This window comes from Orcinus orca, chromosome 1, assembly GCF_937001465.1.
Source record: "Orcinus orca chromosome 1, mOrcOrc1.1, whole genome shotgun sequence".
Lineage (NCBI taxonomy): Eukaryota > Metazoa > Chordata > Mammalia > Artiodactyla > Delphinidae > Orcinus > Orcinus orca.
The window spans coordinates 52445655-52466588 of record NC_064559.1 but is presented as its reverse complement, the minus strand read 5'-3'; the positions used below and the strand labels follow the sequence as shown (position 1 = coordinate 52466588).

General features: G+C 41.8%; 1 protein-coding gene across 3 annotated transcripts in view; it reads left to right on the top strand.

Moving 5' to 3' along the window:
* The window catches only part of RALGPS2 (Ral GEF with PH domain and SH3 binding motif 2), a 314686-nt gene that overhangs the window by 9066 nt on the left and 284686 nt on the right, over positions 1–20934 (top strand). For all 3 annotated transcript variants that reach the window (XM_033428158.2, XM_049700970.1, XM_049700964.1), the window contains one exon: positions 18905–19044. The gene's annotated coding sequence lies outside the window, so the exon portion shown is untranslated. Of the gene's footprint in view, positions 1–18904; positions 19045–20934 lie in introns of those variants that run through there.

Here is a 20934-nt window from a genome sequence, read left to right as displayed (position 1 = left end):
CCAGAGAAAGTGATAAGGGGCTGAGAGAGGGCAGCGTCAAGGCCACACCTGCCTTCCCTGAGGTCCCAGGGCTTCCCCGGGTTCCTCCAGCTCTTCCTTTGATTCCAGAGCTTTTAGCTGAAGGAGTTCTAACAAACATACAGAGGTTAGAGACGGAAAGCAGATGGCCAGGAAGGAGTGGAGGAAAAAAAGAGGGGGAGATCAACCTTGGCCTTGAACGTGGGTGGGATCCAGGAGGAGTGAAGCAGAGATGCGTGAGCTTTGGCCCAGATCTCAGGCAGTGAGGACTCTGTGATCCTGGCAAGAAGACAAGTGTGTGTTTTCTGTCCAAACATCCAAGTTACTCATTTCCCCAGGTGACGCTGCAGCTGGGAGACCTGTGAACAGTCCCACAGCTAATAGCTCACAATTCTGGGTTTAAAAAAAACAGGATGGGGGCTTCCCTGGTGGCCCAGTAGTTGAGAGTCCGCCTGCCGATGCAGGGGACGCGGGTTCGTACCCCGGTCCAGGAAGATCCCACATGCCGCGGAGCGGCTGGGCCCGTGAGCCATGGCCGCTGAGCCTGTGCGTCCGGAGCCTGTGCTCCGCCACGGGGGAGGCCACAACAGTGAGAGGCCCGCGTACCGCAAAAAAACCCCAGAAAAACAGGATGATATTTAAACCAAGAAACAAGAAAACAAACAAGGGCAGTGCCTTAGTGTGTATAGCACAGGGGGTAAAGCAAAATTAATTCACAAAGATTTCCCTTAAAATATAGGGAAAGAAGGTCCTGACATTTTTCTGCAAATTCTAATGGAAATTAATAAAGATGAGCAAAAGTATCACAAATATTGTCATTATTCTATGTGACATCCTCTTATTTTATTGTAGTGAGTGCGAAGTGTTTACAAAGGATCTAGTAGCTTCTCTCTTGCCTCGACCTCCTGCTCTCCATTTTTCTGGTAAGGGTTTAAATTCCTCAATCACCAGTTGTCTGACCAGCCACAGAAGTTGCAGCCTAACCCCGTGCAGCGGGTAGAGGTTAAGTTTGGAATGACTTAACCTGCTTCGGGAAGAGGTTGATGAATCTAAATGGGAGGTAGAGGTTATATGTGGGAGGGGAGGAAACCTTCGTTCTAAAGCAGGACATCTGGTGTCCCTTCACAGGCATTGCTCCCATTCAAGCAGTCCTCATGTTCTCCAGCCGGGCATCATCGGCCACATGATATCCTACGGGGCTAGGGTCACCCTTTGGAGAAGCGGGAGAAATGCCCTCCCAAAGGGGCCTCTAAAAAATGCTGCTGCTGCTGTGTATGTGTGTATGTATGTGTGTGTGTGTGTGTGTGTGTGTGTTAAAGTTTAGTGCAATGGTCTTTCCAGCTTCTACTTACAGCTCCCTCTCTCCCTAGGTCAGGGCCAGGCATCAATTCGGTGTCAAACACCAACTTTTCCTCAGCCTTCACTGAGGCTTGCACTCCTCACACAGTCAAGGTTGTCTTGCCGCCTCTCTTAAGAAGAGCTCTTTCCCAGGCCAGGCAGCACCTCGGTCCCTCACATAAGGAGACTGTGGGTGGGCCAATCCCACCAGTTCACCTGGCATTTCTAGACACACCCACCCTCTTCCCATCCCCCACTTCAAGTGCCTATACCAAGTGGGTGCAAGGAGCAAATCTGTGTTTAAATAAGATTAGACTGGCAGCCAAGGACAGGATGATTTAGCCTGCAGCAGAATCTTCTGGAACACTTGTTAAAAATACAGACTCCTGGACCCTATCTGGATAGTGTCATTCACTAGGTCAGGGCAGGGCCTGAGAATCTGCATTTTAAACTCCTGCATGTGTCCCACCCTCACCTCCACCCCCATGATTCTGATGTATTGACTGTCAGACCTGGCTGAGAGGGGAGCAAAGCTGGAGGTCAGGAGGTCAGTGTGGAGCTTACATTGTACAGGAGAGATGCCTGAGACCTTCAGCAGAGAGGAAGGGAAGGAGACGGACACCAGGGACACAGTGTGGAGGTAGAGGAAAGGAAGCCGGGAGGGAGCGGGGTCCGTCGCTCCCTGGTCTGCATCCAGGCCAGAGCCCACTTTTCCAGCAGGATGCGGCTCTCACACGTGTAGGGAGGGGGCCTGGGCTGTGTCACCTCCTTCTGGCTCCAGCTGGCTCTGCTCTCCTGACAGCAGCTCTCTCCCTGGGGACAAGCCAGGGCCACTCCCTGGGAAGGCTCAGGTTACAGCTGTGCCCTGGCCTCAAACTCGGCCTCTGCATGGCCCTGCCGGGTAAAGTTACCAAATGCAAAGTGTGACAGATTCCTGGAGGAGGACAGAGCGTGGAAACCATGGCTGATCCCAAAGTGTTTTCTTTTATGTCCCAAACCCACTTGGGGATAACAACGGCACCTGACATTTCCAGAACCCTCTGCTGGGGGCTTTAAAAATGCCTTGACTACATGGGGATCATGATCCTGGGACTTTTTTTTTTATGTACATAATGGATTGTCACATACAAGTGTCAAGGTTATTTTTCTTCTTCATCTATTCACTATTTAAGTGGGGGGAGCATTAATCTCATTTTATAGACATGGATCATTTCTGGATATAAATGGCTCCCTAGTTTTAGAGATTCTAACTTGAAGCTCCTCTTTTCTTTCCTTTTTTTCTTTTTTAAAATTTATTTATTTTTTGGCTGCGTCACGTTTTTGCTGCTGTGTGCGGGCTTTCTCTAGTTGTGGCGAGCAGGGGCTACTGTTCATGGCGGTGCATGGGCTTCTCATTGCGGTGGCTTCTCTTGTTGCAGAGGACCAGCTCTAGGCGTGCGGGCTTCAGTAGTTGTGGCACACGGGCTCAGTAGTTGTGGCTCGTGGGCTCAGTAGTTGTGGCTTGCAGGCTCCGTAGCTCTGGCTCACGGGCTCTAGAGCGCAGGCTCAGTAGCTGTGGCTTGCAGGCTCTGTAGCTGTGGCTCACGGGCTCTAGAGCGCAGGCTCAGTAGCTGTGGCTTGCAGGCTCAGTAGCTGTGGTGCACAGGCTTAGTTGCTCTGCAGCACGAAGCCCCTCTTTTCTTACAGAGCTGTCTCATTTGTGTTAACGAGGGCAGTTCTTTGTGGGTGGTCCCTGTGGGCCTTAAAGAACCATTTTACCCAGGGAGCCTCACCTGAGAAGTTGCCTCCAGCTGGCTCTGTGTTCATCCAGAGCACCTGGTTCAGGCTTCCGCCCGGAATGGCAACTTCGTAAATGCTGCTGATCCTACCCTGGATCTAGACTTCACCAAGGGAAGCGGCCCTGTGCCTTTAGTCCAAAGACTTCACGGCGATAATGGGATCCTTCCACAGACGAGGTAGGAAATGGGGGTTAGGGTCAGAGGGATTACCTCAACTTCCTAGAGAACAGTATCGTGGCAAAGTTTGTGTTGAGGCTTAATTGGGAGGCGCAATATCAAGGCATCCAGGGTGAGGGGAAAGGAAGGAAATGTAAGGCTGCACAAGATGATGCAGCCTTGAGCTTGGTCGCACAGGATGTCTTCCAGACAGGCCAAGGGGATCCGTCCACAGCTCAGAGTAGGAAGAGGAAGAAAAAGGACTTTATCTGCGGGCTCCTTCCTGTCTCCTGTCTTTCTCTGGTCACAAGATTCTCTCCATGGCGTGTTAATTCCTCCGCAGTTCTGACTGTGTTACCTGTCTCCTGTAAGCAGTCACCGGGGAAGCTGGACCCCGGACCCCACGCTTCATTCATTCAGATTGGGCTTCGTGTCAGACAAGTAAAAAACATGCAGAAGCCCAGTGTTCACCCCAGGTTATTAACAGTAGCTGCTGAAGCCAGAGGACAGGTGGGCGAGCAGACCTGCGAGACACATAAACTGAGTTTGGTTCGGTGATAAACAAGGAGTTAGGGATTAAAGAAAAAAAAAAGTTAGGCTTCTTGTTTGTTTGTTTGTCTTTCCACTGAAACTTTGGCCCTACTAGACCTCCAAGTGACATTTACAACTTACTCCTCTCTTGAGACTGGCATCTGCCTTTAGCAACATATGACAGTGGAAAGGGGAGTCCTGGAGAAGTTGTGGGGGGAAAAGATTCGAATGTCCTCATGTCCCAGACTACCCCACCTCATTTCTTTGCCATGCTCTACTACTGACTGTGTGACCTTGTGAAAGCCGCTTAACCTCTCTGAACTGGTATGGCAATTTCATGAGGGTCAGCGTAATGCATACAACACAAGGTCCTTTAGAGAAGTCAGTGAAATAACAGATGCATAAGCATTTTGAAAACTCTGGTGTGCTCTCGAAGGCAACGGGCTCTTGTTAGCACTCCCCTCTCTTCCTGTAGCCCCACCTACCATCCCTCTTGAGACACTCTGGCTTTTCTCGGGCCTTCCTGGGCTTGGTTCCAGCTGCGTTTCTAGCAAGAATCTCTTCAGTTCTGGCCCCAACCCCACTTGCTCCTTCAAGCTCATCTATCCCTTGAAACAACCTCGCCTTGGCACAAGGGAGAATTCTGACATTCATATGAGCGATCCTACTCTTTTAGCTATAATGGTTTGCTAGAGCAACGATTTCACAATTTCACAATAAAAGGAGCTTTCTTTTCAAACAATGAGTAAGCTCTGCACAAGTACTAACAAGTCGGGAACCATAACAACTTGCATGGGAAAAGCTGGTCAGACTGTATCCCGGAGTCTATATTCGGGCTCAAAAGAAATGCAGGTTAGCTTGTTTGTTTCACTGCTAAGCCTTTTCTCGCTCAACACCCTTTCCTTCGCATTGTCTCATTTTAGCCTCCCAATGACCCCTATGAGGTAGGAAGGGCACCTCCATTTTTACAGTGGAGGAAGTGGAGGAAAAAAAAAAACCCCAGTGATTTTTCCCAAGGTCCCAAACAGCCAGTCTGAGGTCAGATCAAATGAGAAACTGTGTCTTTTAGTTCCTAGTATTTTCTGTTGAATATTGCTGCCATCATTTTCACCTGTCCCTCTTCCCTTTATTCTTGATTTTCACAAGAACTTCTGTCTCCAGGGAAAGCGTCCTGGCTTCTAGCAGGTGATTGTATTCTTGGTAACACGATTTCTTTGATTCACCGCAGAACCGTGTGGCCCCTAGAGACCAACCCAAGACCACACGGCCAACCTCCTCCCTTGAGCTCAGGGGAGGCCTGAACCAATGTTTCCTAGCTGGTTGAGGGAGCCTCGGGGTGCCATGATCTGCCCCAGAGTTCAGAGCTGAAGAAAGGGCCAGGGTCACCCCGAACTCAACCTCATGTTTTGGGGCTCCCCTCGTGGGAGTCTGAGGCTTACCCTCCACCTCCATCCCCAGAGGCTTGATGGCCAGATGGGGGACCTCCAGATCTTTTATTATGCTGAATGTTGTTCTGCTGGTTTGTTTTTCTCAGGGGACTGTGCAAGGTGGTGGGAATTCCCTCTAAATTCCAGCTGAATTCCCTCTGAGAGGGAATCTGGGGGATGGAAGTGGAGTGAGCATGGGCTGGAGAGGTAGAAAAAGAGGTTGGGAGAGGAACTTCAGAGAGGGGGCAGAGATGCTAAAGGGGATGGACTGTGGCTGAGTGGTGTGCATGTACCCTTCTTTGCTTCTCCATGAAAGCTTCAGTCAGATTTTTGTTACTAGTTGGTGCTTTTGGAGTTAATGGGGGGCGGAGGAGTGGCAGAAGTGGGATGGGACTGGTTGGGCATGAAAGGAAGCAGCGGCAGCCCAACTGTACTTAGTCACAAGCAGGTCACACATGGAGGATTTCATCACAGAAGAGGGGGTCTGTGGCTGGCCTAACTCATCAGGGCATCGGTTTCCAAATCTGAAGATAAGTGTTTATCAAGAATTCTTCCTTTATGCCTATTCCAAATCATTCCTCTTTTAGCTCAAATTCAAATCCATTTCTTCTGGTTTGGCTCAAGCTGAATCCTTGCCAGTGTCCTAAACTTTGGCTGACAACATCCAGAACTGTAGGGAAAGGGGTAGCTGGCAAAGGAAGAAGGCTCTGGCCAGAATCAGTGGAAACCGTGGGCCAAGCAGTTTGGGAAAATGAATTGCACTAGTACAGAGGCTAGGACTGTAGCCATAGGAAGGCGCTGCTATTGTTCTGCAGAAAAGATAGTGAACAATTTACACTTGGTGAAACAAACTATAAGGAAATTCAGAAACACCTGGCCCGTACAGTGGTATAAATTCTAATGTTAACGGACACCAATCTGAAGCAGCCAAAGACATTAACCACAACGTGGAATACTGGCATTCATTGTTAGTCCATGTGTATCCAAAATTTGTCAAGCACTGTTTAATGTCCTCAGCCCTCTCCTATCTCACATGTAAGTCCATCTTCTGTCTTTACAGTGTGATAGCCAGAGATAAGCCCATGTCTAACTTTCTCAGCAGTGAGGCTCTTCCTTTCTTGTTAACACAGCCCCACCTTGTTAAGCTAAGGGTGTTTTGTGTAGAAACCCACCAACTGCTTGTCTCAATCCACTCAGCTGCTATGACAGAATACCACAGACTGGGTAGCATATAAACAATAGAAATTTATTTCTCACGGTTCTGGAGGCTGGAAGCCTGAGATCAGGGTGCCAGCATGGTCGGGTGAGGACCCTCCTCCAGGTCAGATTTCTCTTTGTATCCTCACATGGCAGAAGGGGCTAGGTTATCTCTCTGGGGCCTCTTTTATTAAAAGGGCACTAATCCCATTATGAGGGCTTTGACCTTCCAACTTAATCACCTCCCAAAGGCCCCACCTTCTAATACCATCACACTGGGCTTTAGGATTTAACATATGAATTTCGGGGGGCACAAACATTCAGACCATGGCAGTGCTACAACTTGCAAACCTAACTAGTGTCTGCCCCTATGCAGGGCTCCACCTATAGAGATAACTAGAGGTTTTGCTGTGTATTTTTTTAAAATAAAGATGCAAATATTTTTCCATATTCACATATATTCCTATGTAGTATATTGAAATATCAAAGACAGGGAAGGTAACCAGGTCTTAAATGACTGTATCTATTTTTAAGGACCATGGTTTTTATCAGCCATTTAGATTTCAGGGCACATTTTACTTCTCATTTCATTTGACACATGAGAAAATTGTTGCAAGCTAGTTGAGCTGTAAGGTGAACTTGACTATGATAATGGGACACAGCTCAGCAAAGACAGCAAGGTCAGCTGACCGGTGTTCTGTTCTCCTCTGCATGCTGTATCTACTGACCTGGTTCAGGATCACCTTTTTGTTCTCCAAAGAGCTATTACATTAGCACCAGGGTGGCTCAGGAATGTCTTTTGTACAATTAACCAGTAAGGATGCCAACAGATGTATGTGGAATGAATGGATTCAAAGAGACTGATTAATATTTGTAATTAATCCTAGAGAACCAACTTTGCATTGAACTATCAGCCTAAATTTCTTTTTCTAAATGGGTCTAGAAATTCTTGGGCGGGTGGGAAAAATACCTTGTATAGAAAATGTCTGTTTAAATCTCCAGTCCGGCTATCTCAACTGTGTTGATCAGGATAGGCTAGATATGCTATAGTAACAAACAGCCCTCACATCTTAGGATTTATGCAACAAAAGTTCATTTATGGCTCACACCATATCTGAGGTCTGAACAGTTATCCAGAGCAACTATCCTCACATGTTGACTCAGTGTTCCATTCAATCTTAAGGCTCTTCCTTATCAATGCATGTTTCCCTGATTGCCACAGCAGAGAAAAAGCAAGGAAGAGCAAATAAATGGAGATGGCATGCGTCATATTTAATTTGCAAAAGCAAGTCCCATAGCCACACTGAACTCTGAGCAGGCAGGTGTATCAGATATTGGCTCCTGTAAAAAACAAAACAAAACAAAAAAAAACCCCACTGCAAACTTATGATTTCAATAACACCGTTTATAATTTCTTGGGATTCTGTGAGTTGAATGGGCAACTACTTTGCTGGTTTTGCCTGAGCTTACTTGTGCAGCTGTACTTGGTTGGATCGGCTGGGCTGAAAAGTCCTAGATGTCCTCATTCACATGTCTGGCATTTCGTGCTGGCTGTTGGCTGAGGTGCCTCAGGTCTTCATGTGGCTTCTCATCCTCCAGTAGACTCAGCTGACTTCCTTACATGTTAGTCTCAGGACAGTGGTCCATGAGGACAAAGGCAAAAGCTGCCAGGTCTCTTGAACCCAGGCTCCAGAACTTGCACAACACTTCTGCCACATTCTATTGGTCAAGCAAGGCCAGTAACAAGGCCAGCCCAGATTCAAGGTATGGGGAAATAGTCTCTTGGTGGAAGGAGTTGCAAATATTGTAGCCATGTGTTTGAATCTATTACAGCAGGATACATGAACATTTGATTCTTGTTATTTATGGTAGTAACGTTCTATAAAGTCATTGCAAATAGAAAATATTAAACCATTGCTCCTAGGGGAAATACAAGGTTAAGTTCCTATGAGCCTCTGGATACAACATTTTAATCAACTGATCAATAATAATGTTGTTTTATGAGAGTACCTATTTAAAGACACCTTACTTAATATATATTGTTGATTCATTAACATTAACTCATGGCCAACAGCGCTATAACTCATGCCTGAATGAAGCTTATCTAATACAATGTGTTCTCTCCATAAGGCATATCACAGCCTTCATGTCCTTAGAACACTAGACAGCACTTCAGCATTATACTTGGGAATCATTTAAACAGTGAAATCACCAACAAAAAGCACAAAAATGTGGGGAAAAAAATCACTAAATAACCCCCCCACGAAGGATACATGTTTATAGTATAAGAACTGAAACAAGAAAGCTTGTTTTACCTCAGCTGGGAACATGTGTGTCAGCCAACTCAAATGTTTTACCACTCTCCTCATGTCCATGAATGAGCATGAAAGCAACATGAGTATTGATTTGTGGATTACAAATAAATTTTAGTAAGTAGGTGAGTTTGCAAATATGGAACTCACAAATAATGAGGATTGTTATACATAGAAGAGGGAAACCAGATTGATGAACAGTGGTGATTCTTTCACACTCATTCATGGGAAAACAGAAGAGAAATGAGCATTGCTGGAGTACTTACTATGTGCTTGCCTTTTACATTTACTATGTCATTTAATATATATTATAAAACATAATTTAATATAATCTTTTAATATATTGCTGGATTCAGTTTCCTGTTTGTTTGGTTTTTTTCCTGTGATGTCTTTGTCTGGTTTTGGTATCAAGGTACTACTGTCCTCATAGAAAGAGTTAGGAAGTGTTCCTGTCTCTTCTATATTTTGGAAGAGTTTGTGAAGGTTTGGTGTTGACTTTTCTATAAACTTTTGGTAAAATTCACCAGTGAAGCCATGTGGTTCAGGGCTTTTGTGTGTGTGTGTGTTGGGGGGGGATATTTAATTACCAATTCAATCTCCTGTCATAGGTCTAGTCAGATTTTGTTTCTTCTTGAGTCAGTTTTGATAGTATCTTTCCAGGAATTTGTCCATTCATCTAGGTTATCTAATTTGTTAGAATACAACTGTTCATAGTATTCCCTTATTTTTATTTAATTTCTGTAAGGTCAATGTAATCCCTGTCATCCCTGATTTTAATAATTTGAGCTTTCTCTCTTATTTCCTGATCAGTGTAGCTAAAGTTTTGTCAATTTTTTAGTCTTTTCAAAAAACCAACTTTTTGTTTTGTTAATTTTTTTCTTCTCTATATTTTATTTATTTTCACTTTCACCTTTATTGCTTTCTTCCTTCTGCTTGTGTTGGGTTTCATTTGTTGTTTTTCAAGTTTCTTAAGGTGGAAGATTATGTATTGATTTGGGATCTTTCTTCTTTTAAAATATTTAGTTACAGATTTCCTTCTATGAATGTTCTTTGTTGTAGCCCATAAGATTTAGTATGTTGTGTTTTCATTTACATTCATATCAGAATCTTTATTCTAATTTCCCTTGTTTTTTCTTTTCTTTCTTTCTTTCCTTCTCTCTCTCTCTCTCATTTTTTCTTTTGATCCATTGGTTATTTAGGAATATGTTGTGTAATTTCTACATATTTGTGAATTTCCCAAATTCCCTTCTGTTACTGGTTTATAATTGCATTCCATTGTGGTTGAAGAATTTACTCTGTATGATTTTAACCCTTTTAATATTATTGAGAGTTATTTATAGCCAAACATGTGGGCTATCCTAGAGAAAGATCCATGTGCACTTTAGAAGAATGTGTATTTTGCTGTTGTTGTGTAGAGCATTCTACAAATATCTGTTAAGTCTAGTTGGTTTATACTGCTGTTCAAGTCTTCTGCTATTTCGTTGATCTTCTGTCTCATTTTTATATTTATTATTGAAAGTGAAGTTTTGAAGTTTCCAACTATTATTGTTGAATTATCTATTTCTCCTTTCAATTCTGTCTTTTTTGCTTCATGTACTTTGGGACTCTGTTGATAAGTACATATACATTTGTAATTGTTTTATCTTTTTATAGATTAACCCTTTTATTATTATAAAATTTTCTTCTTTTTCTCTAGCAACAATTTTGTCACATATTAGTATAACATAGTGTAATTAGGGCTTCCCTGGTGGTGCAGTGGTTGAGAGTCCGCCTGCCAATGCTAGGGGACACGGGTTCATGCCCTGGTCTGGGAAGATCCCACATGCCGCAGAGCGGCTGGTCCCATGAGCCATGGCCGCTGAGCCTGCGCGTCCGGAGCCTGTGCTCCACAACAGGAGAGGCCACAACAGTGAGAGGCCCGTGTACAGCAAAAAAAAAAAAAAAAAAAACATAGTGTAATTAATTTGTGTAATGTTTTATCTGATATCAGTATAGTTACTCCAGCTCTCTTTTGGTTACTGTTTACATGGTATATCCTTTCCATTGTTTTACTTTCAACTTATTTGTGTCTAAAATTTGTCTCTTATAGAAAGCATATAGTTGTATCATGTTGGTTTATTTTTATCCATTCTGCCAATATCTGCCTTTTAATTGGAGTAAGTGTTAATTTCATTGAAGATCTTTTGTATATGATGAGTCAATTCTCTCTTGCTGTTTTCAAGATTCTCTTTTTGCCTTGGCTTTTGACAGTTTGATTTTGATGTGTCCAGGTGTGGGTATTTTGAGTTTATATTACTTGGAGTTTGCTGAGCATCTTGAATGGGTAGATTGATGTTTTTCATCAAATTTGGGATGTTTTCAGCCATTATTTCTTCAAAGGTTCTTTTGCCCTTTCTCTTTTCCTTCTGAAACTCCAATTATGCATATGTTGGTACACTTAATGGTGTCCCACACATGTCTTTGAGGTTCCATCCATTTTTCTTCATTCTTTTTCTTTCTGTTCCTGAGACTGGATAATTGCAATTGACCTATCTTCAAGATTGCTAATTCTTTCTTTTGCCTGCTCACATTGTCTTTTGAGCTCCCCTAGTGAATTTTCCATTTCAACATCAGAATTTCTATTTGGTTCTTTGTATGTATGTATGTATGTATATGAAATTTCTATCTCTTTATTAATATTCTGTATCTGGTGATATATAATTCTTATACTTTAGTTCTTTAGACATGACTTCTTTTAGTTCTTTGAATATATTTAAAATAACTGATTTAAGGTCTTCATCTAGTAAATCCAATATCTAGACTTCTTCAGGGACAGTTTCTATTGATTGCTTTTTCCTGTGTATGGACTGTACTTTCTTGCTTATTTACTTGTCTGGTAATATTTTGTTGAACACTAGATATTTTAAATAATATAATGTGACAACTCTATATGTGACAACTCTATATAATGTGAAATCAGATTTTCCACCCTTCCCAGGTTTGTTTTGCTGCTGCTATTTGGTGTTGTTTGTTTGTTTAGTGGCTTTTCTGAACTAAGTCTGTTTTCTTTGTTAAGTTGGCCACTGAAGTCTCTGCTTAATTGGCTTAGTGGTCAGCTAATGATTGCTAATGACAGAGATGTCTTTAAATGCTTAGAACTAATAAGTCTCCCAGTCTTTACTGAGGACTCTGTGTGAATGTTGAAGCACACCTTCAATACTAAGCCAGGCAGTTGACAACTCTGTCTTAGCCTTTACTTCCTCCTTTTTCAGAGCTTCAAGGTCAGCCAGAGGTGAGACTTTTGGGCCTTCTCAGGTATTTGCCGAACATGTGCACAGCCCAACATATGCACATGACCTTGTAGATTCCTGAGAATGTGTCAGGGTTTTTCAAAGCTCCTATAAACATTTCATTCCACAGTTTTTCCTTTTAAACTTTTTGCTTAGCTTATTGTTTGCCCCACTGTTACCCATTGCTTTAGGTAGCCGTAAAGTTAAATAATTGCCTCTAATTGTTGTCAACAAACATATCAGAGTAAAAGGCTTTTCACACTGAGTGAGCTCCAAGGTAGGTCAAATAGAGATAGCCTTGCCAGTGGGGTTTTTCAGAAAATCACCAGACAACTCAAATAATGACCATTCTCTGGGGATGAGGTTTTAAAGGTGCTTCAATCCTGTTTTGCTCACTCCAGTGGCTGGCAGGTTTCTAGTTTTCACCACGATTGGAAGCTTTTGGTTTTCAAGGTCACCATGGAGCTGGAGAGGGGTCATGTTAAAATGTCACAAAGTTTGATGTTCTTACTGAGATCCAGTGGTTTTTCTTGAATAAATACCTATGGATTGAATAAATAGGCTAACCAAAACACCTTTTGTTAATTTTCAGAGTTTTGGAAAGAGTTGATTCTGACCATTTTGGCAAGTTTTCTCATTGTTTTTAATGGAGGAAAGAGTTTTTGAAGGTCCTTTTTCATTCATGTTCCTTGGTAGCTATTTTGATCCTTATTACAGCAGTTAGGATTAGGTTCATATACATGTGACAAAAAACCTGAGTTAACAGTGGCTTAAATACACAGGTTGTATTCTCTCACATTAAAATTTAAAAATAAGTTCAAACTGTTCAGGGACAGCAGCTTCTTTCAGCTTTCAACTCTGCCAGCCCTAGAATGTGGCCCTCATTTTCTTTTCTTTTCTTTTCTTTTTTTTTTTTTACTATATATAATCTAGGTATATTATGTATAGAATACCTACAGGTGCACATATGTAAACACACATACATTGTTAGGGTTAAGCTTCGGGTTAGGGTTTTTGTGTCTTGAAGGCTTGCATTGTGCAATTTCTCGGTCTGTTTTCCAGATGATCCCCCGTCTCAGTTACATCGTTTGCAAATCAGTGTTCTCTCACATTCGCTCCACTGCCTTTTCGTTGTACAGATACTTTGCCTGTGCCATCGAAAACCCTTTTCAGTCGCCTGGAGCCCCAACTGGCTTTATTGTGCTTCTGTTTCCCTTGCCCAAGGAGACCGATCCACAGACATGTTTCTAAGACTGAGGTCCAAGAACGTACTGCCTATGGGTTTCTTCTAGGCCTGGCCTGGCTTTAGGTTTTACATTGCAGTAGTCAATTTAGTGTCAGGTTCTTGTTGTAGGTGGTACGAGAAAGGAATCCAGTGTGATGCTTGTGCATGGAGCAGTCCAGTTTCCCCAGCACCATTCATTGCACAAGCTATCTTGTCCCCATGGGACCTTCTCACCTCCTTTGTCAGAGACGAATTGACCACACAAGCGTGGCTTTCTCTCTGGGCTCTCTGTTCTCTTCCTTGGATCTATGTGGATGTCTTGTGTGCCAATACCATGCTGTATTAATGATGGTAGGTTTGCAGTCTAGTTGGAAATCAGGCAGCATGGGACGTCTGAAATCTTCACTTCTTTCTGAAGAGCATATGGACACTCTCTAGGTTCTTTTGTGTTTCCAGACACATTTCGGAATTCTTGGTTATACTTGTCTGAGAAAGTCTGTGGGTATTTTGAGAGGAATAGCATCCATTTTATGGATTGCCTCAGGGGCGTGGAATCATTTGCACAAGACGGACTCTTCTGACCTATGAGCATCACCTATCTTTCCATGTTGGGTGTGTGTTGTCTTCATTTTCTTTCATCGATATGTCTCTCATCCCATTTTCTGAGTTTCAGGTCTTGTAGGTTATGGGTTAGATGGACTCCTAGGTATTTTCTTTGTGTTGTTACCATCATTGTCCATGGGATTGTCTTCTTCCTTTCTCATTCGGATAGTTTGTTGTGAGTGTACAGAATGGCAACTGATTTCTGTAGTGTCGATGAGGTTTGTACCCTGCAATTGAACTGAGTTTCCTGAGTTTTGTTTTGTTTTCTTTTGGTGGGGGATTGCCTTCAGCATTTTGTGTGTAGAGAATCGGGTCAACTGGAATCTTTCCTCTGCCATCTGATACTCTTCTTTCTTCTTTCCATGCCGTTATTATGGCGAGGACTTGCTCTGCATTTGTGCTCCGCCTTGGTGGGCTCCAGGTCCTCCAGCTGACTAGGGGGGAAGCTTAGCATGGTGCTCCAGGTTAGAGCTGGCAGTGCTGAGCTCTTTTCATAGCCCAGGATTGGGCCCCATGGACCTCTGGGCCCTGGTTCCAGACAATCCTCCATTGGCCCTCATTTTCATGGTCTAAGAAAACTCCTTAGCTCCAGCAATCATATCTGCATTCCAGGAGACAAGAAGAAGGAAGAGGTGAAGAAGAGCACACGCCCTTCCTTTAAGTATGCTTCCCAGAAATTGCACATGATATTTTAGAAGGTAGTCACATAGCCACACCCAGCTACATGGGAGGTTGAAAAATATGGTCTCTATTTAGAAGGCCATGTGTGCAGCTAAAAACCAAGAGTTTATTACCAAGGAAGGAGGGAAACTAGCTGTGACATGTATTTGACAGGTAAAGAAACTAAGGTTTAAAGAAGTTCAGCAATTTATTCAAGGACACCCAGGCAGTATGTAGTGGTGCTAGGATTCAAATCAGGTGGTCTGATCCTAAAGCCTGTACTTTTTTTAATGTTTATAGAGCACATTTTATTTTATATAATTGAATCCCATTGATATAATAGCAATGCATTGCTGGTCTTTTCTGGGTGAAATATACAAAGTTCACAAAATTTCTCTCCCCTTGGTGCATATCATACTTTTTTTGGTTTTTAAAAAAATTTTTTTAACTTTTCATTTTATATTGGATCATAGTTTATTAACAATGTTGTGTTAGTTTCTGGTGTACAGCAAAGTGATTCAGTTATACATATACATGTATCTATTCTTTTCAAATTCTCTTCCCATTTAGGTAGTTACATAATATTGAGCAAAGTTCCCTGTGCTATACAATAGGTCCTTGTTGGTTATCCATTTTAAATATAGCAGTGTGTACATGTCAATCCCAAACTTGCTAACTATCCCTTGCCCCCACCCTTCCCCCGGAAACATAAGTTCGTTCTCTAAGTCTGTGAGTCTGTTTCTGTATTGTAAATAAGTTCATTTCTATAATTTTTTTTAGATTCCACATATAAGCAATATCATACGATATTTGTCTTTCTCTGTCTGACTTACTTCACTCAGTATGACAATATCTGTGTCCATCAGCGTTGCTGCAAATGGCATTATTTCATTCTTTTTAATGGCTGAGTAATATTCTATTGTATATATGTACCACATCTTCCTAAAGCCTGTACTTTTAACTGTTTTGCCGTACAGATTCAGAGAAGTTAAATAACTTGATGAGGTCACAGAATTGGCAAGTGCAGATCGGTCTGGCCCCCAAACTCATCTTTTTGCCATATTTACCCCAAGCCATCTATTTTACTCTGGTGGGCCATCAGGAGAGTGAAAAATATAAACCTCACTGTTCAACCTGAAGATTCCTGATAGAGGTTTATTAAGATATCTAAATAAAGTACATCAAGTGTCTTTTAAACACAGGACAACAATGAGTGCTTGAAGGACAGCAAATGAACCAAGATGACAGATAATCAGAACTAGAGCTATTAAGAAACATATGCTGTAGAACCTGCTTGCTTTCTGAAGTGGGAATAAAGAACCAGTAAGGTACAGGTTGTGAAATGCTATTAAAAAATCAGTATTGAAGTTTGCAATCTTGAACAGAATGCTAAGTACTAAGTTTATTTTGTTTTTCTCACTAATCTCCTAGATTCCTAGCCCCACTCTAACCAGTCAGTAGGTTATTATCAGTCCCTTCCACTCACATCTGGCTCTGGGATGGGGTGAGGCCCAGAGTAAGCCCAGGTCTTAAGGTTCCGCTGAGCTCACCCAAGGTCTAAGAGAACAGACTCCCGTGCCTGCCTTGACTCACCCCATTTCTTTTCTTTCTTTTTCAACTCTTTCTTCACTGTGGATTATCCTAAAGCTGAGTTAATTGAGGCCTGAATAAGGAAGGTCATATTATAATTATAAATTCAGGACAAGTTTGCAATTCAATCTGAGCTCCTTTTCATGTTGCTCACAGAGAATACACTCATGGAGAGGGTATCAGTGGAATTGCAGTTTGATAACCAAACAGAAACACAATTGAAGCTGTGGTGACTAATACACAGCCACCCAAAGATAATCCACTGTGGTTTGAATCCATCACATACACACATACACACACACACACACACACACACACACACACACACATTCACACACACACTCACACACATGGAGAAAAGTTTGGGGTCCAGCAGCTGGAGTAATTTTAGCTCTATCTAATGGTGTACGTTTGAATTACTGAAGTTAGAAAACTCATGGTTGGGGCTTCCCTGGTGGCGCAGTGGTTGAGAGTCCGCCTGCCGGTGCAGGAGACACGGGTTCGTGCCCCGGTCCAGGAAGATCCCACATGCCGCGGAGCGGCTGGGCCCGTGAGCCATGGCCGCTGAGCCTGTGTGTCCGGAGCCTGTGCTCCGCAACGGGAGAGGCCACAACAGTGAGAGGCCCGCATACCGCAAAAAAAAAACAACTCATGGTTGGAACTTGGGCCCCATTGGGAGCTGCCATCTGTCCCCCTCCTTTGCCTCTGGAAGCTTCCTCACTGGCATGCAGCAGATCCCTATTTCTAAGAGCTCCCTCTTCACCCTGCCCTGGAACCCCAAAAATAACCTCTGCTGATACCTTCCCTTGACACACACACACACACACACACACACACACACACACACACACACACACGTGCAGGAATAACTCCAGCCTCTGCTTTTGTCCTCCACTTTGAACTTTTTCCAGGCTGTGGCGCCTCTCCACTGGTCTTTCTATAGCAGCACATCTGAATTCTTTCTGTCTACAATAAGGTTAACAGATGCCTATTGTGAGAATACCAGATTGCATTTAATTTTAAAAATTTAATTGAACACTTTATTTTGAGGTAGATTCACATGCTGTGGTAACAAATAATACAGGTAGATACCATGAGCTCTTTGCCCAGTCCTCCCCAGTGGTAATATCTTGCAAAACTATGGTACAATATCAGAATCAGGATATTGACATTGGTCTAATCCCCAGATCTTATTCATGTTTCCTTCATCGTGTGTGTGTGTGTGTGTGTGTGTGTGTGTGTGTGTGTATGAGTTCTTTGCTATTTTATCACATGTGGAGGTTTGTTTATCAATCACTATCTCTTGTGTTGCCCCCGACATCTAACCCCCCACATCTTCTTCTTGCTCCCTCCTCCACCCCCCAGCCCTAACCGCTGGCAACCTGTTCTCTATTGCTATATTTTTGTTGTTTTAAGAATGATATATAAATGAATCATAACCTATGTAACCTTTTGGGACTGGCTTTTTTGACTCAGCTCCCTTGAGATCCATCCAAATTTTTGCATATATTAATAAGTTGTTCCTTTTTATGCTGGGCTGTATTCCAAGGTATGGATGTACCATAGTTAATTTAACCATTTACCCACTGACGGACATCTGGGTTGTTTTCAGTTTGAAGCTATTATGAATAAAGCTGCTATGAATACTCATATACAGGTTTTTCTGTAAAGTTAAAACATAAGTTTTTATTCTCTGGGATAATTGCCCAAGAGTGCAGTTGCTGGGTCATGTGCTCGTTGCATGTTTAGCTTTGTAAGAAACTACCAAAATGTTCTCCACCAGCAATGTATGAGTGATTCAGTTTCTGTACATCTTGGCCAGCAGTTGATATTGTCACTACGGTACTTCCTATTTTAGTCATTCTGATGGGTGTGTAGTGAAATCTCATTGTGGTAATTTAAGTTTTTAAATCTATCTTTATATTTCAACTTTTAATTGTAAACTGATTTGTGCAGCTTTCGTGTATTGTTTTTTTCCCTAATACATTATTTTATTTTTTTCCTAATATATTATTTTATTTTTTTCCTAATACATTATTTTATTTTCTTACTTCTTTTTTTTAATTGAACTATAGTTGCTATACAGTATTATATAAGTTACAGGTATACAATACAATGATTTGCAATTTTTAAAGGTTATACTCCATTTATAGTTATAGAATATTGGCTATATTCCATGTTGTACAGTATATCCTTGTAGCTTATTTATTTTATACATAGTAGTTTGTACCTCTTAATCCCCTACCCCTACCTTGCCCCTCCCCACTTCCTTCTCCCTACTGGTAACCACTAGTTTGTTCTCTATATCTGTGAGTCTGCTTCTTTTTTGTTATATTCACTAGTTTGTTGTAGTTTTTTAGATTCTACATATAAGTGATGTCATACTGTGTCTTTCTCTGTCTTGTGTATTATTTGTCAGAAGCTTCTTTACTATTAAACAACTGTGTGGAGTGTTGGAAAAATTCCAATTTTCCACCAAATTTCTGCTGCTTTTCACGTAATTCCATTTCACTTGTCAATCCACCCTTTTTTTCAATATGCTTAGAATTCTATCACTGTCTGCTTTTGATAGATGACTTGATGCACAATGTTGAAAAATCTTCAGTAATTGTCAACTCAGAAGTTAACGTGACATATACTGCATGAATAGTGTAGTTAACGGGCTATTCTCGCCTTCATGGGTCCATTATAAAGGGAATTGCTTTGTCCAAGTACCAATTATGTTTCTATATTCATAAAATATTTTTCTAATCAAAAAATTAAACTATGAGAAATAGACATCTGACTATATCTCTTCCAGCCCTTCCAGAATGAGAATTCATTCAGCCTCTCTGCCCAGTTCTGATCTGTAAGCTTCCACCTCGATTCCTCAGTTCCACGTAGCCCAGGTCCCACACCAGCTTTCCGGCCATCATACTCGCCCCTGGGGAAAAATGAGAGGTAAGAGGGGAAACTCCGTGTCCAAGTTTTTATTTGTCTGGGAGGGAAATCGATGTTTTTAGCAGACAATTTGAATGTTCACTTTGAAAAAAATAGAGACCCAGTTGCTTGGATACAGCCAGAAATGCATATCATTGAATCTACAGACGACCTGTAGTCATTTTGTCCTTATTTGAGTGTCTAATGTGTTAAGGGGGAAAATGAGACAGCTCTAACAAATAACTCACACCTGCTTGGGCTTTCTCTGTTGGTCCTCTGGGTGTGTGTGTATGCATCACACACCCACACATAAGTGTGTAATGAATGCCTTGTATAAAACCCTGCAACAAACATCAATTCTGTAGATTACCAGGGAGGCCTAATTGGGTTCACTAGCAAAGCAACTTCTATAAAGACTATATATAGTAGGCACATGCCTCCGTAGGCAGTGCAGCTATTTATTTTTTTAATAGGGGATTCTCATGTTACAAGGGCATCACAGATTACTGAATAATTTATTTAATGGTAGATTGTATGGGCTTCACTCTTTGCCAGTGAGCTCATACCCAAATGTCTAAAGGAGATAAGGTGAGCAAAAGCTAGAGCTCAGGCTTGGGTGAACTGTTTTTTTTTTTTTTTTAAGATATGCATAACTATTAGAGCCATATATACGTATTTTACTTAATAATATCTCAGCTGCATTGTCATATACATAATCGAGGCACCACTTCATTACTGACATTTAGCTAACTTGTAGCAATGCATACAACACATGGCGCTGAGAGACACAGAATAGAATAATAAATGACCTTGTCTGTAGTTGGTGATTTTAACAAAGGACTGTGATGTATAAGGGTATGTTTGTTCTCAATGAAAATATAGGGAAACAGAGGGAGCAAAATTCAATGAAAGGATGTTAGATTTGGAAAATGGAGACAAGAAAAATAGATCTGGATAGGTATCTTTCTGTGAACCTCTACTGTTATCTTTTCAATGATTTGAAATACAAAAAACAATCACTTTCAAGCTTATAGAACTTAAGACATTTTGCCTTGAACTGTATATAGTCCTCAGGTAAGCAGAGGTACCTTGGAACATGGATATACTTTTGTGTCAAGCAAAATTTTGATGAAGATAAAAAATTTATTTTAAAAAATTTTAAATTTGACAATAAAGATGGCAGAAGATTTGAACAGGCACATCACGTAGAAGGAAATTCACATGGCCAATAACTGTGGCAAGAGGTGCCTTATTTTTTTAGTAATCGGGGAAATGCAGATTAAACCCATAATGAGATAACCCTATACACCCACCTGACAGTTAAAATTTTAAAGTTTGACAATAATAAGCGCTAATGAGGACAGAGAATAATGGGAACTACCGATAGTGGAACTTTGGATTGAAGCAGTGATTTTGGAAAATAGTCACCATTGTCTACTGAGGTTGAAGATTCACACAACCTGTTCACAAGTGAAGAAATGCCACTGTGGGAAAATGCCCTGGAGGTAGATGTCTATATGTATCCTGTGCACCAGAGTATATACAAGAATGTCTAGAGAAACATTGTTCCTAAGAGCCCCAACCTGGAGACCAGGTTGTCTGCCCAACATAGAAAGGATAAGTGAGAACTAGAGCCACTTGCAATAGCAGGGATGAATTTCACAGACAGAATGTTGAGCAAAAGAAGCAAGACACATTTGGTAGAAAGCTCATAAACAAACAGGCAAAACTCAGTCTGTTGTTTAGGGATGCATAGAGAGAGGGTAAAACTATAAAGAAAAGCAAGGAAGTCATTATAAGAAAGGTTAGGATGGCGGTTACTTTTAGAGGAAAGGAAGGATTGTGATAGCAAAGAATACGCGAGACTTCTGGGCACTGGAAACGTTGTATTTCTTGACCTGGCTGTGGTTT